The sequence below is a fragment of the Oncorhynchus kisutch genome, linkage group LG13 (assembly GCF_002021735.2).
Source record: "Oncorhynchus kisutch isolate 150728-3 linkage group LG13, Okis_V2, whole genome shotgun sequence".
NCBI lineage: Eukaryota > Metazoa > Chordata > Actinopteri > Salmoniformes > Salmonidae > Oncorhynchus > Oncorhynchus kisutch.
In genome coordinates this window covers 34,731,103-34,741,279 of record NC_034186.2, presented here as the reverse complement: position 1 = coordinate 34,741,279, position 10,177 = coordinate 34,731,103, and the positions used below count along the sequence as shown (strand labels likewise).

The window sequence follows — 10,177 nt, the reverse complement described above, 5'->3', positions numbered from 1 at the left end:
AGGGCCAGCCGACTAGAGCATACAAGTCGCAGTGGTGGGTGGTATAAGGTGCTTTAGTGACGAAACGGATGGCACTGTGATAGACTGCATCCAGTTTGCTGAGTAGAGTGTTGGAAGCCATTTTGTAGATGACATCGCCGAAGTCGAGGATCGGTAGGATAGTCAGTTTTACTAGGGTAAGCTTGGCGGCGTGAGTGAAGGAGGCTTTGTTGCGGAATAGAAAGCCGACTCTTGATTTGATTTTCGATTGGAGATGTTTGATATGAGTCTGGAAGGAGAGTTTGCAGTCTAGCCAGACACCTAGGTACTTATAGACGTCCACATATTCTAGGTCGGAACCATCCAGGGTGGTGATGCTAGTCGGGCATGCGGGTGCAGGCAGCGACCGGTTGAAAAGCATGCATTTGGTTTTACTAGCGTTTAAGAGCAGTTGGAGGCCACGGAAGGAGTGTTGTATGGCATTGAAGCTTGTTTGGAGGTTAGATAGCACAGTGTCCAAAGACGGGCCGAAGGTATATAGAATGGTGTCGTCTGCGTAGAGGTGGATCAGGGAATCGCCCGCAGCAAGAGCAACATCATTGATATACACAGAGAAAAGAGTCGGCCCGAGAATTGAACCCTGTGGCACCCCCATAGAGACGGCCAGAGGACCAGACAGCATGCCCTCCGATTTGACGCACTGAACTCTGTCTGCAAAGTAATTGGTGAACCAGGCAAGGCAGTCATCCGAAAAACCGAGGCTCCTGAGTCTGCCGATAAGAATATGGTGATTGACAGAGTCGAAAGCCTTGGCAAGGTCGATGAAGACGGCTGCACAGTACTGTCTTTTATCGATGGCGGTTATGATATCGTTGAGTACCTTGAGTGTGGCTGAGGTGCACCCATGACCGGCTCGGAAACCAGATTGCACAGCGGAGAAGGTGCGGTGGGATTCGAGATGGTCAGTGACCTGTTTGTTGACTTGGCTTTCGAAGACCTTAGATAGGCAGGGCAGGATGGATATAGGTCTGTAACAGTTTGGGTCCAGGGTGTCTCCCCCTTTGAAGAGGGGGATGACTGCGGCAGCTTTCCAATCCTTGGGGATCTCAGACGATATGAAAGAGAGGTTGAACAGGCTGGTAATAGGGGTTGCGACAATGGTGGCAGATAGTTTCAGAAATAGAGGGTCCAGATTGTCAAGCCCAGCTGATTTGTACGGGTCCAGGTTTTGCAGCTCTTTCAAAACATCTGCTATCTGGATTTGGTTAAAGGAGAACCTGGAGAGGCTTGGGCGAGGAGCTGCGGGGGGGGCGGAGCTGTTGGCCGAGGTTGAAGTAGCCAGGCGGAAGGCATGGCCAGCCGTTGAGAAATGCTTATTGAAGTTTTCGATAATCATGGATTTATCAGTGGTGACCGTGTTACCTAGCCTCAGTGCAGTGGGCAGCTGGGAGGAGGTGCTCTTGTTCTCCATGGACTTCACGGTGTCCCAGAACTTTTTGGAGTTGGAGCTACAGGATGCAAACTTCTGCCTGAAGAAGCTGGCCTTAGCTTTCCTGACTGACTGCGTGTATTGGTTCCGGACTTCCCTGAACAGTTGCATATCACGGGGACTATTCGATGCTATTGCAGTCCGCCACAGGATGTTTTTGTGCTGGTCGAGGGCAGTCAGGTCTGGGGTGAACCAAGGGCTGTATCTGTTCTTAGTTCTGCATTTTTTGAACGGAGCATGCTTATCTAAAATGGTGAGGAAGTTACTTTTAAAGAATGACCAGGCATCCTCAACTGACGGGATGAGGTCGATGTCCTTCCAGGATACCCGGGCCAGGTCGATTAGAAAGGCCTGCTCACAGAAGTGTTTTAGGGAGCGTTTGACAGTGATGAGGGGTGGTCGTTTGACTGCGGCTCCGTAGCGGATACAGGCAATGAGGCAGTGATCGCTGAGATCCTGGTTGAAGACAGCGGAGGTGTATTTGGAGGGCCAGTTGGTCAGGATGACGTCTATGAGGGTGCCCTTGTTTACAGAGTTAGGGTTGTACCTGGTGGGTTCCTTGATGATTTGTGTGAGATTGAGGGCATCTAGCTTAGATTGTAGGACTGGCGAGGTGTTAAGCATATCCCAGTTTAGGTCACCTAACAGAACAAACTCTGAAGCTAGATGGGGGGCGATCAATTCACAAATGGTGTCCAGGGCACAGCTGGGAGCTGAGGGGGGTCGGTAGCAGGCGGCAACCGTGAGAGACTTATTTCTGGAGAGAGTAATTTTCAAAATTAGTAGTTCGAACTGTTTGGGTATGGACCTGGAAAGTATGACATTACTTTGCAGGCTATCTCTGCAGTAAACTGCAACTCCGCCCCCTTTGGCAGTTCTATCTTGACGGAAGATGTTATAGTTGGGTATGGAAATCTCTGAATTTTTGGTGGCCTTCCTGAGCCAGGATTCAGACACAGCAAGGACATCAGGGTTAGCAGAGTGTGCTAAAGCAGTGAGTAAAACAAACTTAGGGAGGAGGCTTCTGATGTTGACATGCATGAAACCAAGGCTTTTTCGATCACAGAAGTCAACAAATGAGGGTGCCTGGGGACATGCAGGGCCTGGGTTTACCTCCACATCACCCGCGGAACAGAGAAGGAGTAGTATGAGGGTGCGGCTAAAGGCTATCAAAACTGGTCGCCTAGAGCGTTGGGGACAGAGAATAAGAGGAGCAGGTTTCTGGGCATGGTAGAATATATTCAGGGCATAATGCACAGACAGGGGTATGGTGGGGTGCGGGTACAGCGGAGGTAAGCCCAGGCACTGGGTGATGATGAGGGAGGTTGTATCTCTAGACATGCTGGTAGTAATGGGTGAGGTCACCGCATGTGTGGGAGGTGGGACAAAGGAGTTATCAGGGGCGTGAAGAGTGGAACTAGGGGCTCCATTGTGAACTAAAACAATGATAACTAACCTGAACAACAGTATACAAGGCATATTGACATTTGAGAGAGACATACAGCGAGGCATACAGTAATCACAGGTGTTGAATTGGGAAAGTTAGCTAAAACAGTAGGTGAGACAACAGCTAATCAGCTAGCACAACAACAGCAGGTAAAATGGCGTAGACTAGGCAACGGGGTCAACAGATAGAACAAACAAGCAGAATGGAGTACCGTGATTAATGGACAGTCCAGCGTGCATCAGCTATGTAGCCAAGAGATCAGTGTCCAGGGGGCAGCGGTGGATGGGGCAGGGAAGCTGGCCTGGCGAGTGTTATCCAGGTAAAAAAAAAACTAACAATGACTAAATAGCTTGTAGCTAGTTAGCTGGTTAGCTTCTGGAGGTTCTTGAGTGTGTTCTAAAAATAAATAAAAAATAATAGCGATTCCGTATCACATTGGGTGAGGCAGGTTTCCGGAAGGTATAAACTAATTAAAAGTCAAAAGAGATAGAAAGTAAATATGGGTCCGGTGAGCGTTTGAGACGCGGCGATTCAGGCGGTTAGCAGGCCTGTGCTAACAAGCTAACAGTTTGTAGGCCCGGGCTAGACAAGGTAGCAGTTAGCGGGCCGGAGCTGGACAAGCTAGCAGTTAGCAGGCCGAATTAGCAAGCAGGGAGATAGCGAGGGCTAGAGAGTTAACCTTTGGGGGACGTCGCGATGGGGTGAGTCTGTTTATTCCTCTTCATGCGATGACATCGGTAGACCGGTCGTGGGCCCGGGTATTGTAGCTCAGGAGTAGCACAGGTGCTACGGCCGGGCTAGCTTCAAGCTAAGTGGGTGGAAACGCTAGCCCGGAGTAATCCGAGGTTGCGGTTTAGCTAGCTAGCTAGTTGCTGAAAAATCCAGCTGAAAGATGTTCCGTTTGCGGTGGGGATCCGGGGATGAAAAATGAATAGGTCCGTTGTGCTCTGGTTAAAGTCGCGTTGTACGAACAGGCGAGAGCTTTCCGAACTACAGGTTAGCTGATGACCGGTTAGCTGGAGACCGCTAGCATACCCGCTGGTTAGCTGGCTAGCTTCAGTTGAGGGGTCCCGAAGTAAATATAAATACTTTAGGAAAAATAGCTACATTGGGTGAGTCGGGTTGCAGGAGAGTATTTGGAAGCTTAGGGTTTAGCAAAATGTTTTCAAAGAGATATGTGGAGAAAATATGTAAAAAACGAAAAATAAACGATATATACAGGGACACGACAGGACAGGACGACCTACTGCTACGCCATCTTGGGGAGGACGGGTCCATCAGGTCCATTGTGCCTGGATCCGCAATGGTGTTAGCTTCGCTAACGTTAGCTAGCTCCTCATGCACATCCACAGGAGGGGTGGTTTTGGTCGACTTCTTAGTAGTTCTATTGGGCATGTTGTCGGAGATTTTTGCGAAATAGTCGTCAAGACTCATTATATGGTAACTTATTTAGCCAATTCTACCACTTTTTCAAGCTAGGAGATTAATGTAAGAATATAAATTTACGAATGCCACGAGAGCTCGCTGAAACACCGTGTTCTCTCTACGGCGCCATTTTGTCCCCCCGGTAATGTTATTTCAATAGAGGTATATTTTCTGGGCGATTTAAATATTGACTGCCTTTCGTCAGGCCGCCCACTCAAGAGAAAGCTTCACACTGTATCTAGTGCCTACAACCTGCTTCAGGTTAGCAATCAACCTACCAGGGTAGTTACAAACAGCAAACAACAGGAATGAAATCATCAACATGTCTTGATCACGTATTAACTAATGCTGCAGAAATTTGTTAGAAAGCAGCATCCAAATTGAGAAATCATGTGGATTAACTGAATAAAATAAACTACACTATGAAATAAAGATAAATTACAAATAATTATAGTAAAATGCTTTGGAACATCTTAAATGAAATTTTGGGCAAAAAGGCAAACTCTGCTACATCATTCATTGAATCAGATGGCTCATCCATCACAAAACCCACTGATATTGCCAACTACTTTAATGATTTTTTTTTCATTGGCAAGATTAGCATGACATGCCAGAAACAAACATTGACACTTCACATCCAAGTATATCTGACCAAATTATGAAAGACAAGCGTTGTCATTTTGAATTCAGTAAAGTGATTTTGGAAGAGGGGAAAAAAATATGCTGTCTATCAACAATGACAAGCCACCGGGGTCTGACAACTTGGAGGGAAGCAAAAGTTATTACCCTAAGGATAGTAAAGGCCCCTTTACTGGCTCAAATCAGCTCGTTTCCAACCCTTTTGTAAACTTTTGGACCAAATACAATGCTTTTTTTACAGTAAACAAATTGACAACAGACTTTCAGCACGCTAATTTTATTTATTTATTTAACCAGGTAGGCAAGTTGAGAACAATTTCTCATTTACAATTGCGACCTGGCATGGAAGGGCACTTAACTTGGACAGCACTAAGACAACTTACTGATGATTGTCTGAAAGAAATAAGAAGATTGCGGGAGCTGTTTTGTTAGACTTCAGTGCATCTTTTGACATTGGCGATCATAGTCTGCTGCTGAAAAAACGTGTGTGTTATGGCTTTACATCCTCTGCCATACTGTGGACCGAGAGTTAACTACCTTCAAAAAGTATTAATTCCCCTTGACTTATTCCACATTATTGTTTTGTTACAGCCTGAATTCAAAATGGAATAAATACTTAATTTTCTCACCCATGTACACACAATGCCCCATAATGACAAAGTGAAAACATGTTTTTAGAAATGTTTGCACATTTATTTATGTTCACACCCCTAAGACAATACTTTGTAGAATAACCTTTGGCGGTGATTACAGTTTTGATTCTTCATGGGAGATTTTCTCAAGCTCTGTTCAGATTGGTAGCGGCAGTGAACAGCAAAGTATTTCAATAAGATTCAAGTCTGAGCTAGGCCACTAAAGGACTTTCACATTCTTGTTCTGAAGCCATTCTAGCATTGCTTTGGCTGTATGCTTGGGTTCATTGTCCTATTGGAACGTAAATCATCGCCCCCAGTCTAAGGTCATTTGCAGTTTCTCATCAAGTATTTTCCTCTATCCGGCTCCATTCATTGTTCCCTCTATCCTTACCAGTATCCCAATACCTGCCACTGCCATGCTTCACAGTAGGGATGCTGTTAGAAGGGCGATGAACTGTGCCTGGTTTTCTCCAGACATAGCACTTTGCATTCAGGCCAAAAGTTAAAGTCTCATCAGACCACAAAATATTTTTCCATATGCTCTCAGAGTTTCACGTGCCTTTTGGTAAACTCCAGGTGTGCTGTCAAAGCCCAAATTGGTGAAGTGATGTGGAGACTTGTCTTTCTAGCAGGTTCTCCCATCTCAGCCAAGGTACTCTGCAGTTCTGTCAAAGTGGTCATTGGGTATTTGGCCACCTCCCTGACCAAGGTCCTTCTTGATCAGATTGGTCGGAAAGCCAGCTCTAGGCAGAGTCTGGGCAGATTTTTTTTAGATTTCCCAATGATGGAGACTTCTATGCTCTTGGAAATTTCAACACGCTTGTTTTATACCCTTCCTAAGATACACAATTTATTCGGGAAGAATTCAGACCCCCTTGACTTTTTCCACATTTTGTTACAGCCTTATTCTAAAATGTATTAAATAGTTTCCCCCCCCTCATCAATCAACACACAATAACCCATAATAAAAAACTGAAATACAACATTTGCATTAGAATTCAGACCCATTACTCAGTACTTTGTTGAAGCACCTTTGGCAGTGATTACAGCCTTGAGTCTTCTTGGGTATGACGCTACAAGTGTGGAAACCCTGTATTTGGGGAGTTTCTCCCATTATTCTCTGCAGATCCTCTCAAGCTGTAAAGTTGTCTGGGGAGTGTTGCTGCACAGCTATGTTCAGGTCTCTCCAGAGATGTTCGATCGGGTTCAAGTCCAGGCTCTGGCTGGGCCACTCAAGGACATACAGAGAAGCCACTCCTGCGTTTTCTTGGCTGTGTGCTTAGGTCATTATCCTGTTGGAAGGTGAATCTTCGCCCCAGTCTGAGGTCCTGAGCACTCTGGAGCAGGTTTTCATCAATGATCACTCTGTACTTTATTCCGTTCATCTTTCCCTCGATCCTGACTCGTCTCATAGTCCGAGCCGCTGAAAAACATCCCCACAGCAGGATGCTACCACCATGCTTCACCGTAGGTATGGTGCCAGGTTTCCTCCAGACGTGATGCTTGACATTAAGGCCTAAAAGTTAAATCTTGGTTTCATCAGACCAGAGAATCTTGTTTCTCATGGTCTGAGAGTCCTTCAGGTGCCTTTGGGCAAACTCCAAGCGGGCTGTCATGTGCCTTTTACTGAGGAGTGGCTTCCGTCTGGCCACTCTACCATAAAGGCCTGATTGGTGGAGTGCTGCAGAGATGGTAGAAGCTTCCAGAAGGACAACCATCTCTACAGAGGAACTCTTGAGCTCTGTCAGAGTGACCATCGTGTTCTTGGTCACCTCCCTGAACAAAGCCCTTCTCCCCCGATTGCTCAGTATGGCCGGGTGGCCAGCTCTAGGAAGAGTAGCGGGGGTTAACTGCCTTGTTCAGGGGCAGAATGACAGATTTTCACATTGTCAGCTCGGGGGATCCAATCTTGCAACCTTACAGTTAACTATTCCAACGCAATAACAACCTGCCTCTCTCTCCTTGCACTCCACAAGGAGACTGCCTATTACGCGAATGCAGTAAGCCAAGGTAAGTTGCTAGCTAGCATTAAACTTATCTTATAATCACTAGTTAACTACACATGGTTGATGATATTACTAGATATTATGTAGCGTGTCCTGCGTTGCATATAATCTGACTGAGCATACAAGTATCTAAGTATCTGACAGCGGTGGTAGGCAGAAGCAGGCGCGTAAACATTCATTCAAACAGCACTTTCGTGCGTTTTGCCAGCAGCTCTTCGTTGTGTGTCAAGCATTGCGCTGTTTATGACTTCAAGCATATCAACTCCCGAGATGAGGCTGGTGTAACCGAAGTGAAATGGCTGGCTAGTTAGCGCGTGCTAATAGCGTTGCAAACGTCACTCGCTACTCTGAGCCTTGGAGTGGTTGTTTCCCTTGCGTTTCTCGAGGAGAGGGACGGAAGCTATACTGTTACACTGGCAATACTAAAGTGCCTATAAGAAAATCCAATAGTCAAAGGTTAATGAAATACAAATGGTATAGAGGGAAATAGTCCTATAATTCCTATAATAACTACAACCTAAAACTTCTTACCTGGGAATACTGAAGACTCATGTTAAAAGGAACCACCAGCTTTCATATGTTCTCATGTTCTGAGCAAGGAACTGAAATGTTAGCTTTCTTACATAGCACATATTGCACTTTTACTTTCTTCTCCAACACTTTGTTTTTGCATTATTTAAACCAAATTGAACATGTTTCATTATTTACTTGAGGCTAAATTGATTTATGTATTATATTAAGTTTAAATAAGTGTTAATTCAGTATTGTTGTAATTGTCATTAATTACAAATAAAATGTAAATGATAAAAAAAATTAAAAATGGGCATCGGCTTTTTTGGTCCTCCAATAATCGGTATTGGCGTTGAAAAATCATAATCAGTCGACCTCTAGTATTGACTTCAGTCACTCAGTCACCAGTCCCTGTTGGTAAAACACCCTGATTAAGGTAATTGAGAGGGTCACAGTTGTCTACAGCAGTCTGAGACAGCAGTGTAGCTCCACCAGAGTAGGGCTGCATTATTAGCTACACTTCCTGAGTATGTGGTACAGTGGTATACAAACACACTGTCACGAACTGGCTCAAAGGCCATAACAAAAGGGAGACAACGTGGCGATAAGGAGTAACAAAACATATATTTATTAAATAAAGTAAAGTAAGTACAATATACAATGGTGTGTGTAATCAGTAGTGTCAGTGAGTGTTTTTCATGTATAAATGCGATATTGCAGGGTGTTGAAAGGTGCCAAAGCAAACAACCAAAAGGCCACCAAGAAACACAACAAAATCTAGAAAGGTGTCTGCATGGAGAGTCTCCCCTATGAATGGGGAAGTGGTGATTATATCCTGGACACACCGGGCCGAGGTGTTTCCCATGTAGCTGACGACCCTCCCAACTCCGCCCACCGGCATCCTAATAAGGAAACAAGAACAAAGAGAGAATACGGCAGACAGAGTGGGAGGGTCGTCACACACACACCATATTCTTTATATTATTAGGTAAGCCAATTCAATACCAAATTAAGGCCATAGATAGCCTTTATCCAAAGAACCCTTGTAGGCTGAGACAGGGACCTAGAGACAGATAGAGGGGAAAGGTTACTGTGGCTGTTCTGTGCACATTAATGGCCACAGCCAGCATCTCTATCCGTTTGAGAATTTAAAGAACACTGAAGTATTCCAATTACACCAGAGGAAACAAGCTCTTGCCCCTCGGTCATACCTGTGAATCACACAAATGATTTAATGGTACATCTTACTTGTTCTTCCCAAGGAGGACATGAAAATCAGAGCACAGGAAAGTGACCAATTATCCTTGATAGTCATGGTTTGACTCCCTATGGTCTGTGTCCTGAGACCCACTCCTTTAATTCTCTGTGCCTCAGCCACAAACAACTCTGTTGCACCCCTGGAGGAACAGGAAGTGAGACGGGAGCAGAGCGGTGAAGAGTAGAAATAACAGATAAAAACCCTCTGACCCAAAGCTCAGTGGGAGAGCTAACATGCCAGGAGGCCGCAGCACAGCATTTGTTGTTCCAGCAGTTTGTGTGTTGCATGGAGGAGGACGGCTCCATTCACCCTCACAGACGGACACGACGGCTGGTGAGTCAGAGGCATTACACGTCCACAGCACATAAACAACAAATATCCATTGTTGTTACCACCGGTTTCTATCTTCCCCCAATTCTCCTTAGTTGCCTTGGGGACCAATCCTCACATACAGTAAGGCAAGAAGTCCCCCCCCCCCCGTCCCCCCCGACCCACACACACATTACCCAGGTACACCTACATCTGCTGCAGCATATCCTATGCTACAGTAATATAAAGACCAAATTCGTGTCTAATTTATCTGGCTTTCTGGGGTCACCTTGATTTTTTAATTGAAACATTTTTATTTATTATTGCAGACTATCACTCGAATACTGTTGATTTAAATCAGTGCACCGAAGCACACTCCAACTCCATTCAAATTGCATCCAAAATAGATAATCCTGTTCTAGATTGACATACAGTGCATATAAAAAAAATAAAAAACATTACATAAGTATTCAGACCCTT

General features: G+C 45.2%; 1 long non-coding RNA gene across 1 annotated transcript; it reads right to left on the bottom strand.

Moving 5' to 3' along the window:
- Positions 1-8,735: 8,735 nt before the first annotated feature.
- LOC116353061 (uncharacterized) lies at positions 8,736-10,177 on the bottom strand. Its single transcript, XR_004202375.1, has 2 exons — positions 9,136-10,177; positions 8,736-9,032 (listed from the first exon to the last, which is right to left on the bottom strand). It is a non-coding gene; the product is annotated as an uncharacterized LOC116353061 (long non-coding RNA).